Source organism: Nasonia vitripennis, chromosome 4 (genome assembly GCF_009193385.2).
Source record: "Nasonia vitripennis strain AsymCx chromosome 4, Nvit_psr_1.1, whole genome shotgun sequence".
Lineage (NCBI taxonomy): Eukaryota > Metazoa > Arthropoda > Insecta > Hymenoptera > Pteromalidae > Nasonia > Nasonia vitripennis.
In genome coordinates, this window is record NC_045760.1 from 14063627 (window position 1) to 14083973 (window position 20347).

The window sequence follows — 20347 nt, forward strand, 5'->3', positions numbered from 1 at the left end:
AATTATTATACATATTCGCAATTCGCAGTACATATGTTTATACGCTCGCAATTGTTACAACAGGGTTGCTAAACGGACTTATATACTAACTGAGCTAACCTCTTACCGCTTGCGGGTTTTATTTCCCGTGCACCCCCTAGCGGCAGCACACAAAACAGTTTGACTTTATTTGAAACAGCACCGTCTTCAAACTACTGCTCTGAAGTCGAGTCTTGCCATGATGCTTATTTTCAGGTGCTTCTTCTCGCGGCCGCCATGTTTGCTAAACGCGCATGCGCATAACGCGTCAATACGCGTATCAGTTCCGATTTTCAGATGAAAAGTACTATACATTCTTTTAAAAATTACTATACTGTCAGGTAAAAATTCATACATTGGCGATTTTCACTATAGTTTCTGTTAATCTTTCCTATTGAGTATGGTAAATTTTATATGGAAGTTTAGTAAAAATTGATATAAATCTAGTAAAAAGGTCAGTTTTGTCAGTCTGTGACGAGATTACCAAACTTTCCAGTAAATTATCATGAACATATAATAAAATTTACGCACTATTTCTCTCAGTGCAATAGCACAAGTTAATTGGCCCTTATATCCTACTGAAATTCATCCAGGACCCTCGGCACAGAGATGTGGATTTGCGATCTTTATTCGAATGTAAAAGTTGGGAAGCCAACTCGTGCTTGTAAGCCTGCTAGAGTCTAATAAAAGGGGTTTGACAGAAAGGAGGCAGTGTCTTTATGTAGCCGATCTGCTCGTGCGACGTCCCGCTTAAAAGTGTAAAACACGTTGCCGGATGCTTTTGTTCGAAAACAAAAGGGCTCGCTTGCGCATCGCTTGGCTTCCGGCGAGCAGCGGGAAATCCTAGCAGCGCACGCGTAGGCATATATATATATATAAACCTATATACCTACAGCTTTCGCTCCACGGAAATGCTAAGCTCGCGATGTCACGGAAAAGTCCCGCCGCGACAAAAGCTACAACGAGTACGACGAGAGGAGGACTAGCCAACTATTATACCAGCGGCTCCATTTTTTCACAAATTCCAGGAATCTGCAGCAGCAGCAGCTGTGAACGCGCGAGTAGCCTCGAAATTACGAGGGAAAGCCCGTGCTGCAGGCTCCGTCATGCTCGCGCTGCTCCCTCTCGCGGCGAGAACTAGAGGAGTGCGGATTATGCGCCGGAGTTGGAAAAATATTTTTTTAATCCGCAAAAAAATGCCCCGGGACTAGTGTGTGGCTGCAGTGATTTTTTTCTCCGGCTCGTTCAAGCTGAGCAGCTTTTCGGCGCGCGCAAGAAGCACACCTGCGAAATTTATTCCCCGCGAGCTTCGAACATTTTTTCATAAGTATACGCGAGCGGGAGCGAAGCTCTCTCCGCGAGAGAGAATTCAAGTAGGAAAAAGAACAATGGCATTCATAACGAGATAAGGCTGGACTCGCTCGCTCGCTCGGACGGCGAGAGGAGAGAGAAAGAGAGAGAGAGAGAGAGAGAGAGAGAGAGAGAGAGAGAGAGAGAGAGAGAGAGAGAGAGAGAGAGAGAGAGAGAGCTAAACGACGCGCGGCGGGAAATTCCAGCGGGATTCCTTCCAAGTCAGCGGGAAAATAATTACCCTGCTCAAATATTCGCTGGCCGTCGGCCGGGGACTTGGTCAAGATTTGCATAAGAATGAATGAAAAAATCATTCCTCAAACAATTGCCGCACCTATACGAGCCGACTCGGACGTATGATAATACGCGGCGAGGCTGAAAAATCCGCGACGCCGTGATTTGCGACCGAGTACGAGGAGAAAATCCCGAAAATAGCTTTTGTGTCGTCTCGAAGGAAATTTTAGCTCGGTTTTCTAAAGATTTGACGGGCGTTCAAATCATGTGTGTGAAAGGGGGTACATAGCCCATGCTATTTGATTACGCGCACTTAGCGAATAATTATCCTGTGTAAAAACATTGCAATGAGAATTTTATTTATAAAAATTTTTACGGTCCGTAAATACTATTTTCGTGTAGCTAGTATAATAGTTATGGAATACCGTTCGATATCAGTAGTCCGAGTGGAAATAGACGGATAAACGAAATCATCGAGAAAGGAGCGGCCACTCGAGCGATAATCTAGCACCTCTCGACTCGCAAGCGGATTTTACGCATCAGATATTATGAAATACCTCTTACGCGAGCGCCGTTTAAGCCACTTAATTGCCGATCCGGCCGACGAAATTTCCGCTTCGGCTTTCGAAAAAAAAGAGGAAAAAAAGTTCCGCCGCGATGCGCACATCAGCAGCAGAAGCAGCAGCATCGAACGTATCGCGCGCAAAGGCCTGTATTCCAAAGAAAACTGCTGCATGCGTGCACATCATCAGCAGAGGGCATTTCAGCTTGGCTAGTCGAGAACAACAACGTGAACGACGACGTCGACGCTATTTTCCCGTGTATTTTTGCACAGCCGCGTTCTTCCCGCAAGCGCGCACGCGGACAAACTTTTCAGGCTTTATGCGCGACCGGAAATGCGACAACGGGAGACACGCTCATTGGCCTCGTCGGGGGGCTACGAAATCTCCGATTGAGTGCCTGCCAAACAACGAGGAGCGAGTGCTAAAGAAACGCGAATAATCCTTACCGGCGAAACGGAGGACGAATAAACGCACACCGGAGAGAGAGAGAGAGAGAGAGAGAGAGAGAGAGAGAGAGAGAGAGAGAGAGCTCGAAATCGTCTAACCGAGCGCGCAGCCTCCTCCTCGTGTATACACCTAATAGTAAAAAGAGGACTCGAGAAAAAAACTGCTGCACCGCTCGAAAAGCCAGGGACGAACAGAAAAAAAGGAGAAATAATATTCGCGAAATTCGTGCTCCGGTCGACGAGTTAAACAACGCCGGGACAGTTGGGGGGAGGAAAAGCTCAAAAGCCAAGCGGAGAGCGAACATTTTCTACATTTAATTCGCTCGCCGATCCGGGGGTGGGAGGGATTAACGTCGCGAACTATCGCGAGCGCGTACGCGTGTATAAATGTATCGAGAGAGAGAGAGAGAGAGAGAGAGAAAGAGAGAGAGAGAGAGCTGTATAAAATCGCGCAGCCGGGCCGGGCAAGTTGCTCTCTCTCTCTCTCTCTCTCTCTCTCTCTCTCTCTCTCTCTCTCTCTCTCTCGAGTGCGCGAGCTCGAATGGGGGAGAGCCGTGCGACTGGACTCTGCTCTCCGGAATGGACTCGAGGAGGATAATGGACTCGAAAGTCCAAAGCTTAAAACGAAAAATCCGCAGCGAGGCAAGATGCGCGCGCTAGCTACCCTCTCGACTACTACCGACCGGTATACGTATCTACCGGGGATTATTTCCGTCGCTTGGGGCACGGAACGGAGCGCCCGCGGGTAATCATTTTATTTCCAAGCGGGCGTGTGTTGGCCCGGAATATGCTCGCGAGCGTTGTTTAAACAAACGCAAAAAAGCTGGGAGGAAAAGCGGCCGTTGCTCATAGTTGAAACGATTAAATTTTTCCCGGACGATCTAGGTTACAGAGCTGGCCGCTATTACAGAATTAGGAAGTAGAATAACGCGATTTGCAACGTACGCACAGGCAAAATAGCGTAACGAGCGTCCGTCCGTGCACTGAAGGGCCCTCGTGCAAACAGAAAATCCGGCTAAAATCTCGGCTATTCAGTCTAGAAAAGCTCAGACAGTATCGCGAGTAAAGCCTCTCGAGCGGGCGCAAGCATTATGCGCGCCATTATAATTCCGCACGTCCTCCGCGCGTATACGACGACGCTAATATCGCGAGCGGCAAGAGAGAGACTCGGGATAAGTGGACGCTTTTATTTCATTTATATATTCCCGGGGAGCTTCGCGTGCGCACGAAATCTACTGGCCATTGTTCTTTCGCGTAGTCCTCGGGAGAAAAAGCCCGCTTTAGCCCGCGTTACTTATGTACAATTGTCCGTTTTATACACGCGCTGGAGGCGTGATGAGGATGTTAAAGCCTTTTGGAGCAAGTTTTACGCCCGCAGTTTTTACGATGTGTTCTGCGGGAATTTTCCGCTCTTTCTGTGAATCTGCAGCTTTTCATCGAATTATCGCGGGTATAACATCTGAAGCGCGCTGCTGCAACGCTCGAGAATGTAGTCACGCGCGAATAACGTTCGAGTAGCTCGGCGGCAGCGTGTGGGATTCGGCGAAGCCAACTATGCTAATCTGATGAACGCGAAATGAAGGGAAGGAAGTACGTTCGCCGGCTATTATACATCCGAGTTATACGCTCTTGTTCCCAACTCTCGGGGCTGTCTCGATTCTTGGCATTATCGCACACGCGAGAATAATCGTCGCCGCTCTAGGCGGATTGTAGTTTCGCGTCCGCAACTGCTCTTGTCCTGCAAGCTCGTATCGACGCGCTAATAGTTCGAGGCGCGCAGCGGCTTCAGAAAGCCCTCGTAATTACCCGCAGCCAATTGTCTTTGCCTTCGTGGACGCCGTCGAAATCTGCCGGAAGGTGATGGACGCGCGACTGTGAATGCATCCAGTAAATATTTTCACACTGAATTATGACGCACAATTTTATTGGCGTCTTCCCGGAGGATGAACATCGTCCGCGAAATTTATGCTTTCTAATAATCAAGCGAAACGAGTCGATGAAGAAGGTTGAGTAAAAAATGTAAGCCCGTAGAGGCTGCTATTCCAGATAGTTTGGAAGTCGTAGGCTTTCGCGCGATAAAATGCAAAATCCGCGCAGCAGCAGCGGCAGCAATATAATTTGCAAGGGTAAATTAGCATAGCTCGCACAGTAAAATCCGCAAGAGGCATTTCCGAAGACACGGCCATTAATGTCAGCCGTTGTACATGTTTATGTGCAGCTCGCTCGTCGGAGAAGACAACGCAGCGTCTGGGCTTTCTCTCTGTCTCTCTCTCTCTCTCTCCCTCTCTCTCTCTCTCTCTCTCTCTCTATCTCTATCTCTCTCTCTCTCTCTTTCTCTCACTCGAGATAGGGAGATCGGTATGCGTCCGCTACCGCACGCAACTATAATACCCTCGCTCAAGACAATAGAAGCTTTAGACACTCTCTCTCTCTCTCTCTCTCTCTCTCTCTCTCTCTCTCTCTCTCGGTCTTCATTTCTACGTACATATCTTTGCAAATCGCTGTTCAGGATTTAGGTGCACGTGCAAATTAACGACGCAGCCGATAAACGTTCTTTGAATTTTCCCGCAGAGTTGAGTTTCTATATCTGTATATAATATCGACTTTTCTTTGATTTGAGATATAAGCCGCATAAAAAATGCACAAAATATTATTTTTAGGTTCGACAAGCGTCGGCTGGTTGGGGAAGATTTTTTTCTATCTTAAAATGAATTAAAAGTGCGGTAATAATCATAAAACGATGGATTATTATTCTATGATGTGAACCATAATTCAGACTTAATAATCTGGAGGTACGATCAGCATGGTTCATATTAGTAAGTGTTTTCACGCATCACAGAATGAATTTATTCAAACATTGGTTCAACAGTCTACAAAATTGGGATCCGAACTAAGTTTGTTGCAGAAACTACTCCACGCTGAGAACAGGATAGGAAACATGGCGACGGGCCATCCTAGAAGACTTACGCGTAGAAAAAGAGCGCGGGCGGCACTAATTTCCGAGGGACGCAAACTCAGCGTGATATACCGCTAAACGCGCTCGTCGTAGTAGAAAAAGCCGCAGAGACGTATAATCGCGCAGCTCCCGGGGCTTTGGCTCAAAGTTCGCGTCTAATCGGCAAAGCCACGCCAAGTCCAGAGCGGCACCAGCACCGCCGGCAACGTTCGCGCGCAGATATCCCGCTCAGATATCGGCGGAGACTTTCGCCGCAGCCGGCGCAAAGTCGGATTTGCACGTAGCGATAAAAGAGCGCTCCCCCCTCCCCTCTCTCCGGGATGTCCCGAGGCTAGCTTACACACATACGTGCGCAGGAATTGATGCGTCTCGGTACGGCGCGGAGGAGGCTTTGCTCGCTCTCCTGCGCAGGTAATAAGCACCTGCCCGCAGTCTCGCAAAGCAGAGACTTGATTCATTTCGAGGTAAGTAGAGAGCGCGAACTGAGGGACGCTCGCGCCTTGGGCTTTTCGGGCGCGCATCGAGCTCTCCCTCCTCGCGCGCGCAGTTCTTCGGCTCTGAAAAAGAGAGTCGAGGAGCAAGAATAAGCGCCAGTATAGGTTGCGCGCGCGTGTGTGAGTATGCGCGCCAAGGGGGCAGGTCCTGATGCGCGACGAACAATGCAACAAGAAGAAAACGACGAGGACACGAGTCGCCTCGAGGAGTCTCCGATGCTGTATATAACACGACACACCTGCATGCGCGCAGGACCTCCTCTCGAAGCTTATCGATGCGCTGCGCTGGGCTCTGCGCGACCGATTCGTTCTTTGAGAATAATTTAAGCTCGCGCAACTGTAAAGTTCAGCCCGCGCGTATGCGTGTGACGGGCTTCGAGTTTTATTATTCGCGATACGTGGTAAAAGCCGGAGAGCTGCTCCATGAACAACTTGACGTGCAACGCGAAAGTTGACAGAACGAGCCTCGGATATCCGCAGAAGTTTTGACGGCGCAGGTATAGACGCGGTTTGCGGGGGGGGGGGGGGGGCGGAAGCGCGCGCATAGGCCCGACCGTACACGTATACAGAGCAGGAACAGCGCGGAGCCTATGAATTACTGATGAATTCTCTCAGTCTATTTGCGGCAATATACTCTGTGTCGAGCTGAGCAGCGGCTTTTCTCAGGGGCTTTATCTTTGCTTCGGCAAAATTATCACGCGTATTATCGCATAATCCAGATGCGGAACAGCGGAAGCGCTGAATTATCCAGTCCCGGTCGAACTTCTCTTCGGGCAAAAAAAAAAAAACCAACGCACGCGGCGACACATACACTCGCGATTTACGGTGCGCAGCAGCAGCAGCGGCAGAGTAATCTCTGCACGTGTAATCCTTCGTAATTCCTCGGAATTTCGAGCGTTTTATAGAAAAATTCTTCAGCTCGCGCTGCTGCTGCTGCTGCTGCTCTACTCGTGTGTAAATCCCGCGGTAGTTAGCCCGTGCTGTACTCTTTTTCTCTCTCTCTCTCTCTCTCTCTCTCTCTCTCTCTCTCTCTCTCTCTCTCTCTCTCTCTCTCTCTCTCTCTCTCTCTCTATCTCTCTGTGCTTTATTTCCTCGCTCGCGCGCACGAAAAAGCGGACACGACGAGAGCGGAGCAAAAAAAAAGCGAAATCTGGCAAAACTCGTATGATCGTGTGCTGCAGAAACGTCAGGGGAATAACAGAACGCTCTCACTCGCGCTTGCGCGGGCGTTGTACAGAGCCTCGGGAAAATAAAATTTGAGGACCAAGCTGGGTTATACCGCGCGCATTATGCCGTTTTCCTCGCGAAAAATTGAGAGAGAGAGAGAGAGAGAGAGAGAGAGAGAGAGAGAGAAAGACACGCTCGTACTCGAAGAAACGGCGAACGCGTAGACGAGTGTATACGCGCAGAGGCGAAAATACGACTCATCGTCCTTTTACGGGAGGGGCTCGAAAGGAGATTGCCCGCTGCCGCGCGCGAATATGGAATGCGCGCAAAAGTCTGTTGCTGCTAGAGGGACGTTAAAACATTGGCGTTAAATGTTCCGTGGTCCTCTCGTCGACGCCTGCGGAGCTATGTGTATACGCGCCCGGAATATGTACAAAACACAAAGAGGAGCAAAACGGCCGGCCAATTTCTCTCCGTTTTATTCGGGCAATAAACTTCCGATTAGACGCCCGGCTAGGCTGAACGCGAAGCTACTCTCGACAAGTAACGCGAAATACCGCGCGCGCGATGTTACGTCGTTAAAACGCGCTGCGGAGATCCCACCGCCGCCACTGCCGTGAGAGCTCTGCGAGCCCACGATTTTTCCTACCTCGTTCTGCGCGTCTGCTACTACTACTACGGCTTCAATTTACGCGCCTTCTCGCAGCTCGTCTGAACATCTTTTTTACCGATGAAAACTTGGCCGCGTACATACATCGCGTGCGTTTATCGAAAATTAATTATGATACGCGCGGTTTATTCGCCACCAGCTTGAACAAACAAATTATATTCGAAAAATATTGCAACTAAACAGCTGGGCGAAACAACCTTGGCAGAAATAACAGAGCGCGCTTTCGTGTTACGCTATATCGAGTTATTATTTCCCCAGCGACGACCATTTCTCATTTTCGTTCACAGCGGAAACACTGCATCCATACGTAGAATTCGGCGGCAGAGATATTTTCTAAAAAATTACGGCCTCGATATGCGCAGCGGCGGCGGTGAAGCCAGCGCGCACGCAGTAGGGGGCATCGAAAATTCGGCGAAAAATGTGTGTGTGTGTGTGCGTGTGTACCAGCGATACAAAGCCGGGGCCTCTTTGAGGAAGCAATATAGTCGCTGATAGATCAAACAAACGTCGGATTGGATTATTTTTATTGTTGTTAATGGCAGCGCGCCGCCGCGGCTCAGCCAGGTTTCATTTCACAAAGCTTCGCGCTAAAATCAATTTTCCACTGGCGAATTCCCCCTCTCTTTCTCGTTCTCTCTCTTTGTCGCACTCGCTGATCGAACAATTTGATATCTGCGTTTCATGTCTGTGTGTGTGCCGCGCTCTCTCTCTCTCTCTCTCTCTCTCTCTCTCTCTCTCTCTCTCTCTCTCTCTCTCTCTCTATTCAATATGGCTCGCTCTCTTTCTCTGTCTATAGTTCCGCGGTTGCCCTGCACTGCCTAGTCCATCGTCGAAGTGCTCTCGCCTCGACGTGGGCAATCGCGTACACGTGCAGCTGCGTTTGTTTAATAAGACTTAACGGACGTGACTCGCGATGCTAATGATTAATCGCGTCGCAAAGCGTTAATATTGTAATCCGCCCGATTCGAGTGTATTCGTTCATGCAAATGCGACGAGGGCTCTGGGCTGGCGCTCGAGTATTGTGTGCGGAGGAAAGAGCGTCATTAGGTGTCGCCGGGACTCTCTGCGTGAGTACATGCGCATAAAAATACAAGAGAGAGCGTGGGCACAGCGGGCTTATGAATTATTAATTGAAAAAAAGCGCGGGGGCGTGCATTAGGAGAAGGAGAGCGCTAAGCTCGCGTAAACGTGTACCTGTATATATAGATATATACATATATAGTCGAGGGAGCAGACGGTGCTCTCTGCCGTGCTAAACGTATGTATCGCTCGAGTGATCTCTTTCGCCATCATCGAATGTGTGCATGTATACCTTATACATATTCGTCGTGCACAGTGCGTATAATACGATGTATCGAGTTTGACGTATTCATCGCTCCCTTAACGTATGCATGTGCAGGCCGGTATACTATGGAGTTTGTACATTATAGTCTTTTGAAAATAAGCATCGGTGTAATTGAATTTACGAGAACAATTTGCGGATGAGCTGCAGGACTAGGCGCGAATTACACACCGCGGAATAGTACTAATTGCGCAGCGGCGGCGAAGCACCTGCAGCGCCTTCTCTCTCTCTCTCTCTCTCTCTCTCTCTCTCTCTCTCTCTCTCTCTCTCTCTCTATCTCTCTCTCTCGTTTAACGAATAATGGCCCAATTACAAAATAATGATGGAGCCGTTTTTCGTGTATATATGTATACGAGCGAGCGAGCGAGAGAGAGCCCCGCCACAATTTCGTACCGGCCTCTCATTACCTTAAATTAAATTATCCGTGTCCGCTCGCACGATAATGCTCGTTGTACGCGATATTTATTTATAACCTTGCGCGGATGTGCAGGCCCCGCGTTGAGAGCAGCAGGGCAAACATTTTCCTCCTTTTTTCCCCCTTATAAACGCGACACGACTAGTTTCTCTCCCGAACGACGTGCAAATTTCGTTCTCGTGCGCGCACTACACGTGTCATTATCATTCCCTTGCAGCAGTAGCGGCAGTAGCAAAGGAGCCAAGTTTATATCGAGCGCTATAAAAAGTTATGCAGTCTCTTAGTCCAACTGCGCGCGCTGCGCAGGACGGATAAACATTGAAAACGGTCCTAGGTCAAATAGAACGGCAGAGAAAGAGTTACAAATGTCAAAGCCCGATATTTGAGGTTGGAGCAGTAGTGGTGGCGAGCGCGCGGGGCACAGGGCAAATAGTCCGCTCGCAATTGGAAAAGGGTTCCTTTTTGTCAGCGCGACGAGCTGCTGTGTGTGTATACATATACATATATCTATGTATGGCTTGCGCACATATACACGCACACGCTCTCTCGGGAGAGAGAGAGAAAGAAAGGAAATTGAAAAAGGAAGAAAGATTATTTTAAACGCCCTGCGGCCGCAGTACAGCGACTCTCTATACGTAAGGGAGAGCAAACATTGACACGACGCAATCATTTACGCGGGATCTCCAACGTTCCATTAGCCCGTATAGCTCGCGCGATAAGAGCGAAAGTTTATCCAAGGGAGCCCCGCTGCATGTATTTCCCTGGAAAGACCATCGGCATGGAAATCGTTGAAATAGTTCAAAATACACAGACACACACACACCGGTCGACCGCGCCATTTCACGCGTACAATAAATTATTGCGCTCGGGTGCATACACATCGATTCTTTAGCGTCAAATGTTTTTTGCAAAGAAAAAAGCTGATCGTCATATCTTTCTTTAAGCCCACCACTCAGAGGCACTTGACTTGTTTGCCGAAAATGTTAAGCAGCGGTAAATACGGCGCAATAGAGATAGAGAGAGAGAGAGAGAGAGAGAGAGAGAGAGAGAGAGAGAGAGAGAGAGAGCGGATCCGGTGTCGAGAAAGAGTTTGCGATACCCCTTTCTGTGCGCGCGACTGCATCCTTTTAACTTTCGAGGCTCCAAAAGTTCGCGCCCGGCGATGTTCGAACACTGCGTCACGCGCAGGCGTTGACAATCGCAATGAAGAACGTTTCCTTTTCACACGGGCGTGTAAGCTTGCGGAAATGCGCCGAAGGTAATCCCCGCGCGACGACGACTCTGTATATACTCTTTCTCTCCTTCCCGTCGTCGCGCGCGCGTCTCACTCTCTCTCTCTCTCTCTCTCTCTCTCTCTCTCTCTCTCTCTCTCTCTCTCTCTCTCTCTCTCTCTCTCTCTCTCTCTCTCTCTCTATCTATCTATCTATCTAGGGGACAATTCGCCGCCTTCTCCGCGCGCTGTACGTAAGCCGCTTAGCGCCGGCGTATTGACATATAATATTCCTCGCAAGAACACGGAGAGAGAGATATCATTTGCAAGTGTGTGTGTGTGTGTATAAGGAAAGTTGCAGGCGAGAGTCGCGCACCCGATAAGCATATTCCGAGTTTATTTAAAGTATCATCCGCGCGCTCGGATCCCTCTCGCAAGCATAATCTCGCCGCAACGATATAACGCGATTCTCGATTACGGGCTTATGCACTCTGTTTATGATCATTTTTTTACCGAAAGCTGCGCTATATGTACCTTGCGTAAACAATTATATGGGCAACGACGATAAAGGTCGAATTGATGATGACGCCGATATCGCTCCAGCGTCCGATAATATTTTCCGCGGGCGAATTGACAGGTGTCCGAGCAAGCAATGAGAGCAAAAGAGAGGAGGGGGATCGCGAGCAGGACGGGCCCCCAGAGTACTGCTTAGCGCGGAATTATGCCCGTCACGTCTGTCCGTTTGTCCGATTCATTTCGAGCGCCCCCGATTCCAACTTCCGACAGCTATACCGGCGCCTCGTCGGCTATACGGCTATATATAGCTGTACATCGACGAACGTGTATACACACTCGAGTCTCGCAGACGCTTCTGCTATTCACAGAGACGATCCGCCACGTCCCCGCAGGTATAGGCTTAGCTCGCTCGAGTGGGCCCGCGACGCGATCAAACGCCGCCGCGCTCTCTCTCTCTCTCTCTCTCTCTCTCTCTCTCTCTCTCTCTCTCTCTGGTGTCTATCTGCAATCGATTTACAACCCGAGCGAGGAGCATTTTCGCTTGCGGAGATAGGGCTCGATTTAATTTCAAAGGCAGCCGGGCGATGCGCCGCCGTAATACACTTATTTTGCACACACCTGGTGCGTTCGAATCTTGGCGACGCTATACAGATGTAGTTAGAGCGTAATATCATATAGCTCGTGGCATGAATTTTCATTTATTGAAAAACGCGCGACGCGACGCGGCAGAGCAATACAGACGGCCCTTCGAGAACGATGAAAATTAAATTCATTTCCAGCGAATTCATCAAACTATGCGCGCGATCCGCATCGCGCGCGCGCGCGCGTGTTATATTATGTATTTTATAATTAATTTTAAATGCTGCACGAGCGTTTATTTCTCGGAATTTCCACGCCATATACGATGCGCTATACTGTGCTTCAACCAAAAATGAAGGGAAATTTAATTACAGCAAATATAATATTTTGATATTCAACAAAAGCAGAGAGCGGTATTGCTTTTAGGAGCAGCAAAACTAATTAAAATGGTATACGAGCTGAGCCTGCGCTCTCCCGATGTATTTGTATCGTAAAATGTTCAATAAGCTACACTCTTGTATGCGGAAGAATGTGTGTTATAGGAATGATCTATATGCTATACATAATGGGATAATAATATAATGGGAAAATTCAGAAGCCGTAAAAACAATCTCACCGTTATTAAAACAAAAATTTCGTTACCTTGCCCGAAATTGAGCAAGCGCGGAATTGCGTGAATATTTTTATTGTATATTATACACTAGCAGAAAATAAAAAATTATCAAAAAAAAAAGCAGAGGACAAGCATGCGAAACACAAACGAACGAATGCGATTAAAATTATGCTCAATCAAAGAGCGCACCAGCACACAGTTCACCGCGTTAATGGCATAGCGGTTTTTTTTTCGGTCAACAAACGAATCGCTCGACGGCTCAATATATGAACCACCGTGTGTTATACAGAGAGATATGAACAGTCTGATCAAAGACTCGGCGCGCGATCCTTCGAATATTTTTCCGCGCAATAATTAAAAACCAATCGAGCCCATTACGCGTCCCGTGCGCGTGGCCAAGCGCAAAACTGCGCACTGCACGTTCGATTTCACAGATATTCCCCCGCGCGATTATGCCAAAAAATATCGGAAACATTGAATTTCCTTTTTGCCTCGCGCCGCGTACGCATACAAGAGCACAAAGCGTTGCGCTCGCTCTGCCTGCGCTATGTGTGACCAGGTGCATCGGACTAGTTTCACGATTGCGTTTGCCAAAGTATTAAAAAATATTGTTAAAAAACAACTCGATTTGAGCATAAAAAATATACGGAGCTCGTGCGGCGGGAAGCCGACTTTGCGTCGTCGTTGACCGCCGAGCGCATTTAAAAACTTACAGTCAATAAAGCGATATTACTCCGTAACGTTTTATTTCGGCCATCATATTTCACGCCCGGAATCGTCCCTTTTTTTTCGGTAAAGGCCGACACACTGCGCGGAGATTTATGTCCGCACCCGACCCGCGCGATATTTTTTATTTTCCAAGGCGCTTTAAGGCTATTTTTTCGATCGGCCGTACATAGGCAGCTACTCGGCGCGATTGGAAATAAATCAAAAAAATCAATTAGTCGTTTAGCGCGAGCGAGCGAGCGAGAGAGAGAGAGAGAGAGAGAGAGAGAGAGAGAGAGAGAGAGAGAGAGAGAGAGAGAGAAATAGGGAAGAAATATGTATAGGGCTGCGAGAGAAAGAAAGCGCGAGTTAAAGCGAGCGACGATGGCTCCGGCGGGCCATTAGTGTAATTGCAATTTATTTAGCAATTACTTTAATTAGCAAGTAGTCGAGCTTAATGAGGTTGGTCTAGGTGTACGTTAGAAGGGGTTGAGAGATGGGGGGGGGGGGGGGATAGTGAAACACGCGCCGAGAATAAGGAGCGAGCGAGAGCGAGAGAGAAAGCTAACGAAATTAAGTAATGAATTAGCCTCGGGGGATAAGACGGAAAAACAAGTGGATGTAGGGGGCGGCGAAGGAGGCCGAGCGCGATTAAACTAAGTGGAGTAAGAACGTAAGTAAGTAAGTAACAAAGTGAGAAGTACAAGTTGAAGGTCCGCGCGAGAGATTTTTTATCCTGGCGAGCGAGGAGGAGAAAAGCCGCGGTGCCGATGAATAAGCCAAGAAGCTCCGTCGCTTTTGGCTTATATTCTTCGCGCTCTTCGACGTTCGGACGCGCGCGCGCATACGAAATTCCATGTACGCGCGGATGATTGAATTTGCTCACCACGCGCGCGCGCTTCACTCCTGCGGTGGGCGCCGCCTTGTATCGATGAGGGCTGCAGCGGTCAGCGCTATTATTCCGAGCCGACGGGCTCTCCGACCCCTATATACTCGCGGCACACACGCAACGTACGCATCTATTGAAAAATTCAAAGTACCCCGAATCATTTCACTATAATCTATACGTGACGCATATACTCTCATGTCAAATAGAGGGAAGAAGAAAAAAAGCGACACGCACATCCTGCGGAGCTCTCTCATCTATTTTTCAGCCTCATCGTTCCTAAAAGGCGAAAAAGAGAGTAGCGAAGTCTTTCTCGCGCGCGCACGAGAGAGCACAGCGAGGCATCAAATCTACATCTTGAATAAGCAAACGTCAGTCCCGTTGCCAGCCCTTATCCACCGGGGAATTTTGCCGAATTCTCGACAGCGGCCTGCGCGCGAAATAACATAATTCGCGTGCGCGGCCGGACAATTGGGTGGTAATTAAAGAGGAGGGGGGCTTGACGGAGCAAGAGGAAAATTAAGTTGACTCGTCCGGCTATGTGGACCAGGAAAGCGAGCGTTTACGCATATCACACGGGTCCACTTGTATACGCGTATGTGTAGCCCGTCGTCCCTCGTGTGCCTCTCGTGTCTCCTCTCTCCCGTTTTCCCTTTCTTCCCTCTAACTCTCGCGCAAAGCCAGCGTCTCTTGGCCTTCCCTAATATATATCTATAATAGAGAGCGAGGTACATATCCCCTCACTGACAATAAAACGAATTTGCATGCGGAACAACTTCGACGCGAGCAATTGTTTCCGGCGCGAAAATCATCCTCCGCCGGCAGGACAGAGTCCCCTAATTCTTGGCTGCTTCTCTTGGAATTATGCAATCGAGAGGAGATCAAGCAATCAACGAAAAAAAGGAGAGAAAGTAATAGGGGGTCGAACGCGTGTACAAATACACCGCAGCTATATGCAGAGCACAGAGTGCTGGGGCGCAAGAGGTACTCGCTCTCGTGCGCGCGATTACGCGCTCGGACGCGCACTGGTGTTTGATTGAGACGTCAGTCAGCCGCGTGTGTTGACTGATAGCTCCATTAACACGTTGACGCGCTATCAGTGCGCGCTTACCAGCACGCATTTAAGCTCACGCGCGCAAATGGATGATGCATCGGTGCAACGCAGTTGGAAACATGCAACAATTGCGCGAATGATTAGATTACATCGCGAGCTCGCGTGTTAAAAACGTACCCAAATTAGCAGAAAAAAAACCAAACCGCGAGTCTTCGCCGTTCCAAATTCACCGCACTGCAGAATAAAATAATTTCCGAGAGCGAGCGGCGCTCGTCGGGGTTCTCCCTCGCGGTCCGCGCGACTAACAAACCGTGGCAATTAACAATCAATCACGCGCGTCTCCCGAGCGTCATTGAAGTGACGTCAAACGTTCAAACATTTGTATTTGTGTAATTGTCCGTTTATTTCCGCCAGCGTCATCCGACAAATTGCGAAGCCCCGCGCTGCAGCAGCGTTATACAGCGGAGCATCAGAGCAAGATATAGCAGCTGCAGCAGCTCGACGTTTTCCTGTCAATCGCGAACAAATCGTCGCTGGTCATATTAATTAGCGGTGCGCGCCGCCGCCGCCGCCGCCGCCACCGGAGCCACCAGCAGCGTCGCGGTACAGCGGCAGCCCTCGAGGGAATCGTTACCGTTAATTGCGACTGTCTAGCTCATGATCGTCCTCCGCGCCGCTGGGGAATCCTGTACAACGCGTGCATAGCGTCAAGCGGGGATATCTTTCAGATTCAGAAAGGGTTAAACGAGTCGGCTACATTGATAATTCACTTTACGCTAATTAGAGGCGTTCGATCAATCGCGAATTCCCGGCGCGCGAGCTGCGGCCGCGTGGGTATATTGATGAGCTATGGCCAGCCTCCCTCGCCGGCGCGGATATCATGCTGACAAAGCCAATTTCGAAAAGGAAATATTACCCTTTCGCCGCGCGTATATCCTATATAATAACGTCTGCAGAATACGCATCGAAAGTAGCTCTTGGCTGCATCGGAAAGTTCGATAATTGTCCGTTTTCCCTGCGCTGTGTTTGCACTGTTCGAGCGGCGGCAATTTGGCGGAATTTGCATAATGCGCCCTGCCTATGGTAGGAAAAAAACATGCGCAGCTCACCTTTACGTGCAGTGCAGCCTGGACTGAAGATCGCGGCGGGCCGATAAGAGAAGTGCGAGAGCGAGAGCCTTCACTCAGCCGTCGTCGTCGATTCCATCGGGCGGTGCGTGCGCGCGGCGGGGGACTGCCCAGCAGCAGCAACGGCACATTACACTCGCGGGCAATTTGCTTACAAGCGTACTTATCGCCCTCGGCGCAGAGCCCTTCTTATTCTCTCCTCCGCGGCGCGCCGTGCATAATGTGCGCGCCTAGACGCATATCTATATCGTTATGCACTCTGCTTTACGAGCGCTTTTATTTCCCCCTCTGTATCCGAATTGCCGAATAGCTCTAGTTCTGGGTGTATATTAGTATATGCAAGCGGTTTTAGCCGCCGCGATGACGCATTAAGCTCACTGCAGGTTTACAAAGAACGGCGCTAATTGTGTTTGAAATAATGTAGAGTAGTAGAGAGAGGGCCGCTCGTTTACGCAGCAGCGCTGCAGCATTAATAGAATTCGCAGGTGCAACCAGCTGTTATTATCCGTTGTCTGCGTTAGGAGGCGATTAAGCGAATTATATTTATATATTGACATAGGTATACTCGTTAAGCTTCGCGATAATCGATTATGTAGCCCCGGTGTGCTGCTACGCTGTTGCTGCTTGTTGCTGGTCGCTGCGCGCGCGAGAGAGCTCGTAAAATATACACATTGTTGAATCATGATGCGCACCGGACTCTTGTTGTTATAATCGCGTATAATGCACTTATGACGGGCTTGCTACTTTGCTAGATTGCGAGATTGCCGCGGGGCTGCGCGATGTTGCGGCGTGTGTTGAAAAATTGAAAGACGAGAGTGTTTCCACATAAACACGCGATACGCGGTGTATGTGCGGCGAGAGTTTGCCTGATATCGGCGGTGGAAATGCCAATGTTCGAACGAGATAAAAGGTCCTCATACAGCGATTAATTAATAAGTTCGATTTAATACCAAGTACACGACAAACGTCTCCTTCTCTCGTAGCGGCATCTTACGTAACCTATAGGCCTGTACCTAATACCTAGAGGTTAACACGCTTCGATGCCTCCAACCTCTCGCGAACGGGAATGTAGACCCTATCCCACTTTTTACAGTATTTACAAACACGTACCTCTCTGGGCAGGAGAGAGTCCACGAGCGTCCCAACCTTGTTTTTGATCCGTATGCCTTCTCGCCGCTGACGCCGTCCTTCGGCTTCCTGCAGGCGATGGCTGTCTCTATTCTGCACTTGTGAACAACTACACACGGTGTTGTTCCAAAGTCCCGATCGCTAATACACTCCGCGCAATAAAAACACCTCGGGGCGGCCGGTCCGAACTCGGCGAAAATTGAAAAAACCGTTACGGCGTCGCCGCCCGACGCCTCGCTGCTGTAGGCAGATGGCGCCACCTTAGCTCTGCACTCTGCAGTCGCGAATTTTCCGCGGTCCACGTCCGTTGGTCCTCGAACCACATTTTTTTCGTCCTTCTACAACTAGCAACGGCCAGTCTCTACTCTCTAGTTCTTTTTTATACACTCAACAAGTACTGCGTGACAGCGATCGCGTAAACCTCCAACCGACCGGAGAAGGAATCGTTCGCGCAAATTCTAACCTGCGACGTGCTCTCGTGATTCGTGTGTTCATGTGGCTCGACTGACTGCATTTGTCGAATGAAACAGCAAGATCCTATGCAGTGCGCGGAGTGCATGTGAAGGTGCTTCCTGCGAGCTGACACTTAATTCGAGCTTTGGATATGCAAAGCGGGCCTCGCGAGCAACGCCGTTCTTATAAGACGTATCTATATCGCCTAAACTCTCTCAACACCGAACGGTGAGTACAAATGTTGCAAGTATATTTAGATCCGGCGCCATCTTTTTATACTCATAAACGATGCACAAATTCCTCCGCGACCCTGCGGTGTATATTACGGCAAAACAGTCTGCAGCAGGGCCATAAGCCTGCATAATACAAGTGTGGCCTGAAGATTCATCGGCGGAATAGCGTAGCGACTTTATTTACCCACAGTATCACATTTGTCCCGCGTCTTACTGCGGCAGTCTTACTTCCGTCTCGTAATACATCGCCGCGAGGGAGGCAGCGTAGCCTCGTCGTGTCGCGGGCTTATATAACAATGGGGGGCTGGCAAGTGCGAGTCCTTAATTCTCGGTCTTTTCGCACACTCTGACGCAGCGAGAGAGGAACTGCGCGCGGAGCTACTGCGGTTACGGGGCCAATGTAAATTCTGCCGGCGGCCCAACGAATTTCGACGCCCGCGCGCGCAGCGAGTTTCCATAAAGGAGCATCTCTCGCGTAAGATTTGCCATGCTGTGTGTACTGTGCAGCTCTCTCACGCGCGATCTAGGTGCGTACGTGTACTTCCGACAGACTACATCCGATGTTTGCCTATCGCTTTAGCGCAGCCACAGAGAGAGAGAGAGAGAGAGAGAGAGAGAGAGAGAGAGAGAGAGAGAGAGAGAGAGAGAGAGAGAGAGAAAGAGGGAGGGAGGGAGGTGCGGAGATTTCATTGCTCTAATATAAATATTAATGCTTAGGAAGATCTTGTTTCCTTAGACATACGTGCGCTTGCCGCTTGATACCTCCTTGATTCGAGATTATTTTTAAACGAATAATATGAATAAAATTTAAAACTGCACAAATTTAACTGCACAATAGAGGTTTTGAGAGGATGGGATCGATGAATAAAAGAACACGTTTTTATCCCTCAACCGGGAAAGAAAAAACAAAACACAGCTATCTTCTGAAAACATATTGCAAGTGTCTGTGTATTTTTTGACTGAAATTAAAACTTTTATACATTCTGTATTTTCACTCGAGTTTATGCAATTTCTCTTTTAGTTATTCAAACAACAATACGCTCGATATTCGGCTCCACTCGTACAGGCCATAAAATAACAAATACCGTGCAATTATCCCGCGAAAGTTGCATTTTCAATAAGCAAATAACGCTGAAAATCTTATCATCGCGCATAGTTGTTTCGCCGAGCAATTTGTTGAAAAATTTCGAAAATTTCATCCCGCGGTTGCGCGACGACGATATCGATCTCGACAAATTACATACGTCTATAAGGGATCGCAGAGTCGAGTAAAACCACACGAGGGCACCGAAGTAGAAAGGGTAGCGACTGGTCAGGCGTTCCGTTCACGGGAAGCGTACCAGCCCGTTCATCCGCATATTTTCCAAAGCCAACGAGTGTCAGCGGCGTCCGCGGCGTCCGCGGCGCCCCCGAGTGTTTTCAAGGGAAACGAAAGAGACGTAGCCGCTATTGGTGGGTAGAGAGAGCTACGTACGAGTACATAGGATGAAGCTCGTTGAATTAGCCAAGGAAGGGGCCGTGCAGCCGATACCTCCGGGGAGATAGAGAGACGAAGCGAGCTGTAGCTATAGGCAGTCGAAGGGCGCGTGTTTGCATACGACTCTCGCGCAAATAGTCGGATATCGAAGTCAACCGAAGCGAAGAATTGATAAATTAGTTATTCCGTCAGTCGTCACACTGCTGCTTCTCCGCCAATACTCTCAAGGATGTATTTGATCTGTAGCAGGACCGCGGGAATGGCTCCTCCCGCTGTCCGTTTGTCGCTGCGAGCTTTGACTTTCTGCCTCTATTTGCAACGGCTCCTCGCGCCCGAGCTGGCGTGATATCGGATGCTCTTTTAAAATTGGACGAACAAATCTCGGTGATTCCTGCAAGACGTGCGTGTACTCGATGCCTCTTGGAAGGAGCACAGCTGTAGAGCTTTTCATCCAGCCACGATGTAATATATAAGCGACAATGTACAGGCAATTTGCCTCGTAAAAATGAGAGCCCCGCGCGCGTATACAATAGTCCATTAGTCGATAGCGGCGCTTTGTTGTCGCGCGCCGTGGCCATTAAGGCCTACGTAAATCCGTCGATTTTCGCGCGGCTGCTGCTATATATACACGTATAAAAAGCTCGCGTGTACACACGCAGCCTGTGTAAACGCCGCTGAAAGCCGGCCAAACGAGTGTGCGAGCTTCGGAAA

The 20347-nt window shown here is 49.1% G+C and overlaps 1 protein-coding gene across 2 annotated transcripts in view; it reads right to left on the minus strand.

Annotated features, from left to right (window-relative positions):
• Window positions 1-18150, minus strand: part of LOC100114694 (ecdysone-induced protein 75B, isoforms C/D) — a 138425-nt gene extending 120275 nt beyond the window's left edge. For both annotated transcript variants that reach the window (XM_031929766.1, XM_031929763.1), the window contains exon 1: window positions 17456-18150. The gene's annotated coding sequence lies outside the window, so the exon portion shown is untranslated. The remainder of the gene's footprint in view (window positions 1-17455) is intronic.
• Between the last annotated feature and the right edge of the window lie 2197 nt (window positions 18151-20347).